Below are 16817 nucleotides of genomic sequence, written 5' to 3' on the forward strand. Positions count from 1 at the left end.
CCATCTGTTGTAGAGGTAGATGTATCCACACCTATGGGCGCTGAGTCCCACTGTTGTAGTAGTAGATGTTCCACACACTCATGGGGCTGAAGTCTACTGTTGTAGAGTAGAATGTTCCCCACTAGGGGGCTGAGTCCATCTGTTGTAGATGTAGATGTTCCACACCATGTGGGCTGAGTCCACTGTTGTATAGTAGATGTTTCACACCATGGGGCTGAGTCCCCTGGTGTATAGTAGATGTTCCACACCATGGGGCTGAGTCCCACTGTTGTATAGTAGATGTTCCACACCATGGGGGCTGAGTCCACTGTTGTATAGTAAGATGTTCCACACCTATGGGGCTGAGTCCACTGTTGTATAGTAGGTGTTCCACACCATTGGGGCTGAGTCCACTGTTGTATAGTAGATGTTCCACATCATGGGGCTGAGTACCCCTGTTGTATAGTAGAGTGTTCCACACCATGGGGCTGGAGTCCACTGTTGTGTATAGTAGATGTTTCCACACCATGGGGCTGAGTCCACTGTTGTATAGTAGGATGTTCCACCACCATGGGGCTGAGTCCACTGTTGTATAGTAGATGTTCCACACCATGGGGCTGAGTCAACTGTTGTATAGTAGATGTTCCACACCATAGGGGGCTGAGTCCCCTGTTGTATAGTAGATGTTCCACACCATGGGGCTGAGTCCACTGTTGTATAGTAGATGTTCCACACCATGGGGCTGAGTCCACTGTTGTATAGTAGATGTTCCACACCATGGGGCTGAGTCCACTGTTGTATAGTAGATGTTCCACACCATGGGGCTGAGTCCACTGTTGTATAGTAGATGTTCCACACCATGGGGCTGAGTCCACTGTTGTATAGTAGATGTTCCACACCATGGGGCTGAGTCCACTGTTGTATAGTAGATGTTCCACACCATGGGGCTGAGTCCACTGTTGTATAGTAGATGTTCCACACCATGGGGCTGAGTCCACTGTTGTATAGTAGATGTTCCACACCATGGGGGCTGAGTCCACTGTTGTATAGTAGATGTTCCACACCATGGGGCTGAGTCCACTGTTGTATAGTAGATGTTCCACACCATGGGGCTGAGTCCACTGTTGTATAGTAGATGTTCCACACCATGGGGCTGAGTCCACTGTTGTATAGTAGTGTTCCACACCATGGGGCTGAGTGTCCACTGTTGTATAGTAGATGTTCCACACCATGGGGCTGAGTCCACTGTTGTATAGTAGATGTTCCACACCATGGGCTTGAGTCCACTGTTGTATAGTAGTGTTCCACACCATGGGGCTGAGTCCACTGTTGTATAGTAGGATGTTCCACACCATAGGGGCTGAGTCCACTGTTGTATAGTAGATGTTCCACACCATGGGGCTGAGTCCACTGTTGTATAGTAGATGTTCCACAACCATGGGGCTGAGTCCACTGTTGTATAGTAGATGTTCCAACACCATGGGGCTGAGTCCACTGTTGTATAGTAGATGTTTCCACACCATGGGGGCTGAGTCCACTGTTGTATAGTAGATGTTCCACACCATGGGGCTGAGTCCCACTGTTGTATAGTAGATGTTCCACACCATGGGGCTGAGTCCACTGTTGTATAGTAGATGTTCCACACCATGGGCTGAGTCCACTGTTGTATAGTAGATGTTCCACACCATAGGAGGCTGAGTCCACTGTTGTATAGTAGTGTTCCACACCATGGGGCTGAGTCCACTGTTGTATAGTAGATGTTCCACACCATGGGGCTGAGTCCACTGTTGTATAGTAGTGTTCCACACCATGGGGCTGAGTCCACTGTTGTATAGATGTTCCACACCATGGGGCTGAGTCCACTGTTGTATAGTAGATGTTCCACACCATGGGGCTGAGTCCACTGTTGTATAGTAGATGTTCCACACCATGGGGCTGAGTCCACTGTTGTATAGTAGTGTTCCACACCATGGGCTGAGTCCACTGTTGTATAGTAGGTGTTCCACACCATGGGGCTGAGTCCACTGTTGTATAGTAGATGTTCCACACCATGGGGCTGAGTCCACTGTTGTATAGTAGATGTTCCACACCATGGGCTGAGTCCACTGTTGTATAGTAGATGTTCCACACCATGGGGCTGAGTCCACTGTTGTATAGTAGAATGTTCCACACCCATGGGGCTGAGTCCACTGTTTATAGTAGGATGTTCCACACCATGGGGGGGCTGAGTCACTGTTGTATAGTAGATGTTCCACACCATGGGGGCTGAGTCCACTGTTGTATAGTTAGATGGTTCCACACCATGGGGCTGAGTCCACGTGTTGTATAGTAGGGTGTTCCACACCATGGGGGCTGAGTCCACTGTTGTCATAGTAGATGTTCCACACATATGGCTGAGTCCACTGTTTGTATAGGTAGATGTTCCACACCATGGGGCTGAGTCCCTGTTGTATAGTAGATGTTCGCACACCATGGGGCTGAGTCCACTGTATGTATGAGTAGGTGTTCACACAATAGGGGCTGAGTCCACTGTTGTGTATAGGTAGATGTTCCACACCATGGGGCTGAGTCCACTGTTGTATAGTAGATGTTCCACACCATGGGCTGAGTCCACTGTTGGTATAAGTAGGTGTTCCACACCATGGGGCTGAGTCCATGTTGTATAGTAGATGTTCCACACTCATGGGGCTGAGTCCACTGTTGTATAGTAGATGTTTCACACCAATGGGGCTGAGTCCATCTGTTGTATAGTATGTTCCACACCATGTGGCTGAGTCCCACTTGTTGTATAGTAGATGTTCACACCATGGGGGCTGAGTCCACTGTTGGATAAGTAATGTTCCACACTATGGGGCTGAGTCCCTGTTGTATAGTAGGATGTTCCACACCATGGGCTGAGTCCACTGTTGTATAGTAGATGTTCCCACCATGGGGCTGAGTCCAGCTGTTGTATAGTAGGATTTCCACACGATGGGGCTGATTCCACTGTTGTATAGTAATGTTCCACCCCCATGGGGCTGATCCCTGTTGTATAGGTAGATGTTCCACATCATGGGGCTGAGTCCACTGTTGTATAGTAAGATGTTCCACACCATGGGGGCTGAGTCTACTGTTGTAGAGTAGGTGTTCCACACCATGGGGCTGAGTCCCCTGTTGTATAGTAGATGTTTCACACCATGGGGCTGAGATCCCCTGTTGTAGATAGATGTTCCACACCATGGGGCTGAGTCCACTGTTGTAGTAGTAGATAGTTCCACACCATGGGGCTGAGTCCCAGACTGTTGTATAGTAGATGTTCCGACACCATGGGGCTGAAGGCCCACTGTTGTATAGTAATGGTTCCACACCATAGTAGGCTGAGTCCACTGTGGTATAGTTAGGATGTTCCACACCATGGGGCTGAGGTCCCTCTGTTGTATAGTAGGATGTTCCACACATATGGGGCTGAGTCCACTGTTTGTATAGTAGATGTTCCACACCATGGCGCTGAGTCCACTGTTGTATAGTAGAGTTCCACACTCATGGGGGCTGAAGTCTCCACTGTTTTATAGTAGTAGTGTTTCCACACCCATGGGAGCTGCAGTCCACTATTGTATAGTAGATGTCTCCACCATGGGGCTGAGTCACACTTTGTGTAATAGTAGATGTTCGCACCCTCATGGGGGCCTGAGTCCTACTGTTGTCTAGAAGAGTGTTACCACACTAATGAGGGCTAGAGTCCACTGCTGCATAGTAGATGTTCCAATCCCCCTATTAGGGCCGCGGAGTCCACTGTTGTATAGTAGATGTTCCACACCATGGGGCTGAGTCCACTGTTGTATAGTAGATGTTCCACACCATGGGGCTGAGTCCAACATGTTGTGATAGTAGATGTTCCACACCATGGTGCTGAGTCCACTGTTGTATAGTAGATGTTCCACACCATGGGGCTGAGTCCACTGTTGTATAGTGATGTTCCACACATGGGGCTGAGTCCACTGTTGTATAGTAGGTGTTCCACACCATGGGGCTGAGTCCACTGTTTGTATAGTAGATGTTTCCACACCATGGGGCTGAGTCCACTGTTGTATAGTAGGATGTTCCACACCATGTGGGCTGAGTCCACTGTTTATATGTAGATGTTCCAACACCATGGGCTGAGTCCACTGTGTGTATAGTAGATGTTCCACACCATGGGGCTGAGTCCACTGTTTATAGTAGGTGTTCCACACCATGGTGCTGAGATCCATCTGTTGTATAGTAGATGTTCCACACCATGGGGCTGAGTCCACTGTTGTATAGTATAGATGTTGCACACCATGGGGCTGAGTCCACTGTTTGTATATTAGGTGTTCCCGACCACCATGGGGCTGAGTCCACTGTTGTATAGTAGATGTTCCACACCATGGGCTGAGTCCACTGTTGTATAGGTAGATGTTGCCACACATGGGGCTGAGTCCACTGTTTGTATAGAAGTGTTCCACACCAATGGGGCTGAGTCCCACTGTTGGATAGTAGATGTTCCACACTATGGGGCTGAGTCCACTGTTGTATAGTAGATGTTCCACACCATGGGGCTGAGTCCACCTGTTGTATAGTAGATGTTTCCACACCATGGGGCTGAGTCCCACTGTTGTATAGTAGGTGTTCCACACCATTGGGCTGAGTCCATCTGTTGTATAGTAGATGTTCCAACCATGGGGCTGAGTCCAATGTTGTATAGTGATGTTTCCACACCATAGGGCCTGAGTCCACTGTTGTATAGTAGATGTTCCACACTATGGGGCTGAGTCCACTGTTGTATAGGAGATGTTCCACACCATGGGGCTGAGTCCACTGTTGTATAGTAGATGTTCCACACCATGGGGCTGAGTCCACTGTTGTATAGTAGATGTTCCACACCATGGGGCTGAGTCCACTGTTGTATAGTAGAGTGTTCCACACCATGGGGCTGAGTCCACTGTTGTATAGTAGATGTTCCACACCATGGGGCTGAGTCCACTGTTGTATAGTAGATGTTCCACACCATGGGGCTGAGTCCACTGTTGTATAGTAGATGTTCCACACCATGGGGCTGAGTCCACTGTTGTATAGTAGATGTTCCACACCATAGGGGCTGAGTCCACTGTTGTATAGTAGATGTTCCACACCATGGGGCTGAGTCCCCTGTTGTATAGTAGATGTTCCACACCATGGGGCTGAGTCCACTGTTGTATAGTAGAGGTTCCACACCATGGGGCTGAGTCCACTGTTGTATAGTAGATGTTCCACACCATGGGCTGAGTCCACTGTTGTATAGTAGATGTTCCACACCATGGGGCTGAGTCCACTGTTGTATAGTAGATGTTCCACACCATGGGGCTGAGTCCACTGTTGTATAGTTAGATGTTCCACACCATGGGGCTGAGTCCACTGTTGTATAGTAGATGTTCCACACCATGTGGGCTGAGTCCACTGTTGTATAGTAGATGTTCCACAACATGGGGCTGAGTCCACTGTTGTATAGTAGATGTTCCACACCATGGGGCTGAGTCCACTGTGTATAGTAGATGTTCCACACCATGTGGCTGAGTCCACTGTTGTATAGTAAGATGTTCCACACCATGGGGCTGAGTCCACTGTTGTATAGTAGATGTTCCACACCATGGGGCTGAGTCCCTGTTGTATAGTAGATGTTCCACACCATGGGGCTGAGTCCACTGTTGTATAGTAGAGGTTCCACACCATGGGGCTGAGTCCACTGTTGTATAGTAGATGTCCACACCATGTGGGCTGAGTCCACTGTTGTATAGTAGATGTTCCACACCATGGGGCTGAGTCCACTGTTGTATAGTAGATGTTCCACACCATGGGGCTGAGTCCCACTGTTGTATAGTAGATGTTCCACACCATGGGGCTGAGTCCACTGTTGTATAGTAGATGTTCCACACCATGGGCTGAGTCCACTGTTGTATAGTAGATGTTCCACAGCCATGGGGCTGAGTCCACTGTTGTATAGTAGATGTTCCACACCATGGGGCTGAGTCCACTGTTGTATAGTAGGTGTTCCACACCATGGGGCTGAGTCCACTGTTGTATAGTAGATGTTCCACACCATGGGGCTGAGTCCACTGTTGTATAGTAGAGGTTCCACACCATAGGGGCTTGGTCCACTGTTGTATAGTAGATGTTCCACACCATGGGGCTGAGTCCCCTGTTGTATAGTAGATGTTCCACACCATGGGGCTGAGTCCACTGTTGTATAGTAGATGTTCCACACCATGGGGCTGAGTCCACTGTTGTATAGTAGATGTTCCACACCATGGGGCTGAGTCCACTGTTGTATAGTAGATGTTCCACACCATGGGGCTGAGTCCACTGTTGTATAGTAGATGTTCCACACCATGGGGCTGAGTCCACTGTTGTATAGTAGATGTTCCACACCATGGGGCTGAGTCCACTGTTGTATAGTAGTGTTCCACACCATGGGCTGAGTCCACTGTTGTATAGTAGATGTTCCACACCATGGGGCTGAGTCCACTGTTGTATAGTAGATGTTCCACACCAGGGGCTGAGTCCACTGTTGTATAGTAGGTGTTCCACACCATGGGGCTGAGTCCACTGTTGTATAGTAGATGTTCCACACCAGGGGCTGAGTCCACTGTTGTATAGTAGGTGTTCCACACCATGGGGCTGAGTCCACTGTTGTATAGATGTTCCACACCATGGGGCTGAGTCCACTGTTGTATAGTAGATGTTCCACACCATGGGGCTGAGTCCACTGTTGTATAGTAGATGTTCCACACCATGGGGCTGAGTCCACTGTTGTATAGTAGGTGTTCCACACCATGGGGCTGAGTCCACTGTTGTATAGTAGATGTTCCACACCATGGGCTGAGTCCACTGTTGTATAGTAGATGTTCCACACTATGGGCTGAGTCCCTGTTGTATAGTAGATGTTCCACACATGGGGCTGAGTCCACTGTTGTATAGTAGATGTTCCACACCATGGGGCTGAGTCCACTGTTGTATAGTAGATGTTCCACACCATGGGGCTGAGTCCACTGTTGTATAGTAGATGTTCCACACCATGGGGCTGAGTCCACTGTTGTATAGTAGATGTTCCACACCATGGGCTGAGTCCACTGTTGTATAGTAGGTGTTCCACACCATGGGGGCTGAGTCCACTGTTGTATAGTAGATGTTCCACACCATGGGGCTGAGTCCACTGTTGTATAGTAGATGTTTCCACACCATGGGGCTGAGTCCCACTGTTGTATAGTAGATGTTCCACACCATGGGGCTGAGTCCACTGTTGTATAGTAGATGTTCCACACCATGGGGCTGAGTCCCCTGTTGTATAGTATGATGTTCCACCCATGGGGCTGAGTCCACTGTTGTATAGTAGATGTTCCACACCATAGGGCTGAGTCCACTGTTGTATAGTAGATGTTCCACACCATGGGCTGAGTCCACTGTTGTATAGTAGATGTTCCACACCATGGGGCTTGAGTCCCACTGTTGTATAGTAGATGTTCCACACCATGGGGCTGAGTCCACTGTTGTATAGTAGATGTTCCACACCATGGGGCTGAGTCCACTGTTGTATAGTAGATGTTCCACACCATGGGGGCTGAGTCCACTGTTGTATAGTAGATGTTCCACACCATGGGGCTGAGTCCACTGTTTGTATAGTAGGATGTTCCACACCATGGGCTGAGTCCACTGTTGTATAGTAGATGTTCCACACCATGGGGCTGAGTCCACTGTTGTATAGTAGATGTTCCACACCATGGGGCTGAGTCCACTGTTGTATAGTAGATGTTCCACACCATGGGGCTGAGTCCACTGTTGTATAGTAGATGTTCCACACCATGGGGCTGAGTCCACTGTTGTATAGTAGATGTTCCACACCATGGGGCTGAGTCCACTGTTGTATAGTAGATGTTCCACACCATGGGGCTGAGTCCACTGTTGTATAGTAGGATGTTCCACACCATGGGGCTGAGTCCACTGTTGTATAGTAGATGTTCCACACCATGGGGCTGAGTCCACTGTTGTATAGTAGGTGTTCCACACCATGGGGCTGAGTCCACTGTTGTATAGTAGATGTTCCACACCATGGGGCTGAGTCCACTGTTGTATAGTAGATGTTCCACACCATGGGGCTGAGTCCACTGTTGTATAGTAGATGTTCCACACCATGGGGCTGAGTCCACTGTTGTATAGTAGATGTTCCACACCATGGGGCTGAGTCCACTGTTGTATAGTAGATGTTCCACACCATGGGGCTGAGTCCACTGTTGTATAGTAGATGTTCCACACCATGGGGCTGAGTCCACTGTTGTATAGTAGATGTTCCACACCATGGGGCTGAGTCCACTGTTGTATAGTAGATGTTCCACACCATGGGGCTGAGTCCACTGTTGTATAGTAGATGTTCCACACCATGGGGCTGAGTCCACTGTTGTATAGTAGATGTTCCACACCATGGGGCTGAGTCCACTGTTGTATAGTAGATGTTCCACACCATGGGGCTGAGTCCACTGTTGTATAGTAGATGTTCCACACCATGGGGCTGAGTCCACTGTTGTATAGTAGATGTTCCACACCATGGGGCTGAGTCCACTGTTGTATAGTAGATGTTCCACACATGGGGCTGAGTCCACTGTTGTATAGTAGATGTTCCACACCATGGGGCTGAGTCCACTGTTGTATAGTAGATGTTCCACACCATGGGGCTGAGTCCACTGTTGTATAGTAGATGTTCCACACCATGGGGCTGAGTCCACTGTTGTATAGTAGATGTTCCACACCATGGGGCTGAGTCCACTGTTGTATAGTAGATGTTCCACACCATGGGGCTGAGTCCACTGTTGTATAGTAGATGTTCCACACCATGGGGCTGAGTCCACTGTTGTATAGTAGAGTGTTCCACACCATGGGGCTGAGTCCACTGTTGTATAGTAGATGTTCCACACCATGGGCTGAGTCCACTGTTGTATAGTAGGTGTTCCACACCATGGGGCTGAGTCCACTGTTGCTATAGTAGATGTTCCACACCATGGGGCTGAGTCCACTGTTGTATAGTAGATGTTCCACACCATGGGGCTGAAGTCCACTGTTGTATAGTAGATGTTCCACACCATGGGGCTGAGTCCACTGTTGTATAGTAGGTGTTCCACACCATAGGGCTGAGTCCACTGTTGTATAGTAGGATGTTCCACACCATGGGGCTGAGTCCACTGTTGTATAGTAGATGTTCCACACCATGGGGCTGAGTCCACTGTTGTATAGTAGATGTTCCACACCATGGGGCTGAGTCCACTGTTGTATAGTAGGTGTTCCACACCATGGGGCTGAGTCCACTGTTGTATAGTAGATGTTCCACACCATGGGGCTGAGTCCACTGTTGTATAGTAGATGTTCCACACCATGGGGCTGAGTCCACTGTTGTATAGTAGATGTTCCACACCATGGGGCTGAGTCCACTGTTGTATAGTAGATGTTCCACACCATGGGGCTGAGTCCACTGTTGTATAGTAGATGTTCCACACCATGGGGCTGAGTCCACTGTTGTATAGTAGATGTTCCACACCATGGGGCTGAGTCCACTGTTGTATAGTAGATGTTCCACACCATGGGGCTGAGTCCACTGTTGTATAGTAGATGTTCCACACCATGGGGCTGAGTCCACTGTTGTATAGTAGATGTTCCACACCATGGGGCTGAGTCCACTGTTGTATAGTAGATGTTCCACACCATGGGGCTGAGTCCACTGTTGTATAGTAGATGTTCCACACCATGGGGCTGAGTCCACTGTTGTATAGTAGGTGTTCCACACCATAGGGGCTGAGTCCCCTGTTGTATAGTAGATGTTCCACACCATGGGGCTGAGTCCACTGTTGTATAGTAGATGTTCCACACCATGGGGCTGAGTCCACTGTTGTATAGTAGGTGTTCCACACCATGGGGCTGAGTCCACTGTTGTATAGTAGATGTTCTACACCATGGGGCTGAGTCCACTGTTGTATAGTTAGATGTTCACATCCATGGGGCTGAGTCCACTGTTGTATAGTAGGTGTTCCACACAATGGGGCTGAGGTCACTGTTGCATAGTAGATGTTCCACACTATGGGGCTGAGTCCACTGTTGTATAGTAGATGTTCCACACCATGGGGCTGAGTCCACTGTTGTATAGTAGATGTTCCACACCATGGGGCTGAGTCCACTGTTGTATAGTAGGTGTTCCACACCATGGGGCTGAGTCCACTTGTTGTATAGTAGATGTTCCACACCATGGGGCTGAGTCCACTGTTGTATAGTTAGATGTTCCACACCATGGGGCTGAGTCCACTGTTGTATAGTAGATGTTCCACACCATGGGGCTGAGTCCACTGTTGTATAGTAGATGTTCCACACCATGGGGCTGAGTCCACTGTTGTATAGTAGATGTTCCACACCATGGGGCTGAGTCCACTGTTGTATAGTAGGTGTTCCACACCATAGGGGCTGTGTCCACTGTTGTATAGTAGATGTTCCACACCATGGGGCTGAGTCCACTGTTGTATAGTAGATGTTCCACACCATGGGGCTGAGTCCACTGTTGTATAGTAGGATGTTCCACACCATGGGGCTGAGTCCACTGTTGTATAGTAGATGTTCCACACCATGGGGCTGAGTCCACTGTTGTATAGTAGATGTTCCACACCATGGGGCTGAGTCCACTGTTGTATAGTAGGTGTTCCACACCATGGGGCTGAGTCCACTGTTGTATAGTAGATGTTCCACACCATGGGGCTGAGTCCACTGTTGTATAGTAGATGTTCCACACCATGGGGCTGAGTCCACTGTTGTATAGTAGATGTTCCACACCATGGGGCTGAGTCCACTGTTGTATAGTAGGTGTTCCACACCATGGGGCTGAGTCCACTTGTTGTATAGTAGATGTTCCACACCATGGGGCTGAGTCCACTGTTGTATAGTTAGATGTTCCACACCAAGGGGCTGAGTCCACTTTTGTATAGTAGGTGTTCCACACCATTGGGGCTGAGTCTACTGTTGTATGGTAGATGTTCCACACCACTGGGGCTGAGTCCACTGTTGTATAGTAGGTGTTTCCACACCATGGGGCTGAGTCCACTGTTGCATAGATGTTCCACACCATGTGGCTGAGTCCACTGTTGTATAGTAGATGTTCCACACCATGGGGCTGAATCCACTGTTGTATAGTAGATGTTCCACACCATGGGGCTGAATCCACTGTTGTATAGTAGGTGTTCCACACCATAGGGCTGAGTCCACTGTTGTATAGTAGGTGTTCCACACCATGGGGCTGAGTCCATCTGTTGTATAGTAGATGTTCCACACCTATGGGGCTGAGTCCACTGTTGTATAGTAGATGTTCCACACCATGGCGCTGAGTCCACTGTTGTATAGTAGATGTTCCACACTCTGGGGCTGAATCCACTGTTGTATAGTAGATGTTCCACACCATGGGGCTGAGTCCATTGTTGTATAGTAGATGTTCCACACCATGGGGCTGAGTCCACTGTTGTATAGTTGATGTTCCACACCAAGAGGCTGAGTCCACTGTTGTATAGTAGATGTTCCACACCATGGGGCTGAGTCCACTGTTGTATAGTAGGTGTTCCACACCATGGGGCTGAGTCCACTGTTGTATAGTAGATGTTCTACACCATGGGGCTGAGTCCACTGTTGTATAGTTAATGTTGCACATCATGGGGCTGAGTCCACTTTTGTATAGTAGGTGTTCCACACAATGAGGGCTGAGTGTACTGTTGCATAGTAGATGTTCCACACAATGGGGCTGAGTCCCCTGTTGTATAGTAGATGTTCCACACCATGGGGCTGAGTCCACTGTTGTATAGTAGATGTTCCACACCATGGGGCTGAGTCCACTGTTGTATAGTAGGTGTTCCACACCATGGGGCTGAGTCCATTGTTGTATAGTAGATGTTCCACACCATGGGGCTGAGTCCACTGTTGTATAGTTGATGTTCCACACCAAGAGGCTGAGTCCACTGTTGTATAGTAGGTGTTCCACACCATGGTGGCTGAGTCTACTGTTGTATAGTAGATGTTCCACAACATGGGGCTGAGTCCACTGTTGTATAGTAGGTGTTTCACACCGTGGGGCTGAGTCCACTGTTGCATAGATGTTCCACACCATGTGGCTGAGTCCACTGTTGTATAGTAGATGTTCCACACCATAGGGCTGAATCCACTGTTGTATAGTAGATGTTCCACACCATGGGGCTGAATCCACTGTTGTATAGTAGGTGTTCCACACCATAGGGCTGAGTCCACTGTTGTATAGTAGGTGTTCCACACCATGGGGCTGAGTCCACTGTTGTATTGTAGATGTTCTACACCATGGGGCTGAGTCCACTGTTGTATACTAGATGTTCCATACCATGGGGTTGAGTCCACTGTTGTGTAGTAGGTGTTCCACACCATGGGGCTGAGTCCACTGTTGTATAATAGATGTTCCATACCATGGGGTTGAGTCCACTGTTGCATAGTAGGTGTTCCACACCATAGGGCTGAGTCCCCTGTTGTCTAGTAGATGTTCCACACCATGGCGCTGAGTCCACTGTTGTATAGTAGATGTTCCACACCATGGGGCTGAGTCCACTGTTGTATAGTAGGTGTTCCACACCATGGGGCTGAGTCCACTGTTGTATAGTAGATGTTCTACACCATGGGGCTGAGTCCACTGTTGTATAGTTAATGTTGCACATCATGGGGCTGAGTCCACTTTTGTATAGTAGGTGTTCCACACAATGAGGGCTGAGTGTACTGTTGCATAGTAGATGTTCCACACTATGGGGCTGAGTCCCCTGTTGTATAGTAGATGTTCCACACCATGGGGCTGAGTCAACTGTTGTATAGTAGATGTTCCACACCATGGGGCTGAGTCCACTGTTGTATAGTAGGTGTTCCACACCATGGGGCTGAGTCCATTGTTGTATAGTAGATGTTCCACACCATGGGGCTGAGTCCACTGTTGTATAGTTGATGTTCCACACCAAGGGGCTGAGTCCACTTTTGCATAGTAGGTGTTCCACACCTTGGGGGCTGAGTCTACTGTTGTATGGTAGATGTTCCACACCACGGGGCTGAGTCCACTGTTGTATAGTAGGTGTTTCACACCATGGGGCTGAGTCCACTGTTGCATAGATGTTCCACACCATGTGGCTGAGTCCACTGTTGTATAGTAGATGTTCCACACCATGGGGCTGAATCCACTGTTGTATAGTAGATGTTCCACACCATGGGGCTGAATCCACTGTTGTATAGAAGGTGTTCCACACCATAGGGCTGAGTCCACTGTTGTATAGTTGGTGTTCCACACCATGGGGCTGAGTCCTCTGTTGTATAGTAGATGTTCCACACTATGGGGCTGAGTCCACTGTTGTATAGTAGATGTTCCACACCATGGCGCTGAATCCACTGTTGTATAGTAGATGTTCCACACTCTGGGGCTGAATCCACTGTTGTATAGTAGATGTTCCACACCATGGGGCTGAGTCCATTGTTGTATAGTAGATGTTCCACACCATGGGGCTGAGTCCACTGTTGTATAGTTGATGTTCCACACCAAGAGGCTGAGTCCACTGTTGTATAGTAGATGTTCCACACCATGGGGCTGAGTCCACTGTTGTATAGTAGGTGTTCCACACCATGGGGCTGAGTCCACTGTTGTATAGTAGATGTTCTACACCATGGGGCTGAGTCCACTGTTGTATAGTTAATGTTGCACATCATGGGGCTGAGTCCACTTTTGTATAGTAGGTGTTCCACACAATGAGGGCTGAGTGTACTGTTGCATAGTAGATGTTCCACACAATGGGGCTGAGTCCCCTGTTGTATAGTAGATGTTCCACACCATGGGGCTGAGTCCACTGTTGTATAGTAGATGTTCCACACCATGGGGCTGAGTCCACTGTTGTATAGTAGGTGTTCCACACCATGGGGCTGAGTCCATTGTTGTATAGTAGATGTTCCACACCATGGGGCTGAGTCCACTGTTGTATAGTTGATGTTCCACACCAAGAGGCTGAGTCCACTGTTGTATAGTAGGTGTTCCACACCATGGTGGCTGAGTCTACTGTTGTATAGTAGATGTTCCACAACATGGGGCTGAGTCCACTGTTGTATAGTAGGTGTTTCACACCGTGGGGCTGAGTCCACTGTTGCATAGATGTTCCACACCATGTGGCTGAGTCCACTGTTGTATAGTAGATGATCCACACCATGGGGCTGAATCCACTGTTGTATAGTAGATGTTCCACACCATGGGGCTGAATCCACTGTTGTATAGTAGGTGTTCCACACCATAGGGCTGAGTCCACTGTTGTATAGTAGGTGTTCCACACCATGGGGCTGAGTCCACTGTTGTATTGTAGATGTTCTACACCATGGGGCTGAGTCCACTGTTGTATACTAGATGTTCCATACCATGGGGTTGAGTCCACTGTTGTGTAGTAGGTGTTCCACACCATGGGGCTGAGTCCACTGTTGTATAATAGATGTTCCACACCATGGGGTTGAGTCCACTGTTGTATAGTAGAGGTTCCACACCATAGGGGCTTGGTCCACTGTTGTATAGTAGATGTTCCACACCATGGGGCTGAGTCCCCTGTTGTATAGTAGATGTTCCACACCATGGGGCTGAGTCCACTGTTGTATAGTACATGTTCCACACCATGGGGCTGAGTCCACTGTTGTATAGTAGATGTTCCACACCATGGGGCTGAGTCCCCTGTTGTATAGTAGATGTTCCACACCATGGGGCTGAGTCCACTGTTGCATAGTAGATGTTCCACACCATGGGGCTGAGTCCCCTGTTGTATAGTAGATGTTCCACACCATGGGGCTGAGTCCACTGTTGCATAGTAGATGTTCCACACCATGTGGCTGAGTCCACTGTTGTATAGTAGATGTTCCACACCATGGGGCTGAGTCCACTGTTGCATAGTAGGTGTTCCACACCATAGGGCTGAGTCCCCTGTTGTCTAGTAGATGTTCCACACCATGGCGCTGAGTCCACTGTTGTATAGTAGATGTTCCACACCATGGGGCTGAGTCCACTGTTGTATAGTAGGTGTTCCACACCATGGGGCTGAGTCCACTGTTGTATAGTAGATGTTCTACACCATGGGGCTGAGTCCACTGTTGTATAGTTAATGTTGCACATCATGGGGCTGAGTCCACTTTTGTATAGTAGGTGTTCCACACAATGAGGGCTGAGTGTACTGTTGCATAGTAGATGTTCCACACTATGGGGCTGAGTCCCCTGTTGTATAGTAGATGTTCCACACCATGGGGCTGAGTCAACTGTTGTATAGTAGATGTTCCACACCATGGGGCTGAGTCCACTGTTGTATAGTAGGTGTTCCACACCATGGGGCTGAGTCCACTGTTGTATAGTTGATGTTCCACACCAAGGGGCTGAGTCCACTTTTGTATAGTAGGTGTTCCACACCTTGGGGGCTGAGTCCACTGTTGCATAGTAGATGTTCCACACCATGTGGCTGAGTCCACTGTTGTATAGTAGATGTTCCACACCATGGGGCTGAGTCCACTGTTGCATAGTAGGTGTTCCACACCATAGGGCTGAGTCCCCTGTTGTCTAGTAGATGTTCCACACCATGGCGCTGAGTCCACTGTTGTATAGTAGATGTTCCACACCATGGGGCTGAGTCCACTGTTGTATAGTAGGTGTTCCACACCATGGGGCTGAGTCCACTGTTGTATAGTAGATGTTCTACACCATGGGGCTGAGTCCACTGTTGTATAGTTAATGTTGCACATCATGGGGCTGAGTCCACTTTTGTATAGTAGGTGTTCCACACAATGAGGGCTGAGTGTACTGTTGCATAGTAGATGTTCCACACTATGGGGCTGAGTCCCCTGTTGTATAGTAGATGTTCCACACCATGGGGCTGAGTCAACTCTTGTATAGTAGATGTTCCACACCATGGGGCTGAGTCCACTGTTGTATAGTAGGTGTTCCACACCATGGGGCTGAGTCCATTGTTGTATAGTAGATGTTCCACACCATGGGGCTGAGTCCACTGTTGTATAGTTGATGTTCCACACCAAGGGGCTGAGTCCACTTTTGTATAGTAGGTGTTCCACACCTTGGGGGCTGAGTCTACTGTTGTATGGTAGATGTTCCACACCACGGGGCTGAGTCCACTGTTGTATAGTAGGTGTTTCACACCATGGGGCTGAGTCCACTGTTGCATAGATGTTCCACACCATGTGGCTGAGTCCACTGTTGTATAGTAGATGTTCCACACCATGGGGCTGAATCCACTGTTGTATAGTAGATGTTCCACACCATGGGGCTGAATCCACTGTTGTATAGAAGGTGTTCCACACCATAGGGCTGAGTCCACTGTTGTATAGTTGGTGTTCCACACCATGGGGCTGAGTCCTCTGTTGTATAGTAGATGTTCCACACTATGGGGCTGAGTCCACTGTTGTATAGTAGATGTTCCACACCATGGCGCTGAATCCACTGTTGTATAGTAGATGTTCCACACTCTGGGGCTGAATCCACTGTTGTATAGTAGATGTTCCACACCATGGGGCTGAGTCCTCTGTTGTAGAGTAGATGTTCCACACTATGGGGCTGAGTCCACTGTTGTGTAGTAGATGTTGCACCCCATGGGGGCTGAGTCCACTGTTGTATAGAAGATGTTCCACACTATGGGGCTGAGTCCACTGTTGTGTAGTAGATGTTCCACCCCATTGGGGCTGAGTCCACTGTTGTATAGTAGATGTTCCACATCATGGGGCTGAGTCCCCTGTTGTATAGTAGATGTTCCATACCATGGGGTTGAGTC

Source organism: Procambarus clarkii, chromosome 3 (assembly GCF_040958095.1).
Source record: "Procambarus clarkii isolate CNS0578487 chromosome 3, FALCON_Pclarkii_2.0, whole genome shotgun sequence".
Taxonomy (NCBI): domain Eukaryota; kingdom Metazoa; phylum Arthropoda; class Malacostraca; order Decapoda; family Cambaridae; genus Procambarus; species Procambarus clarkii.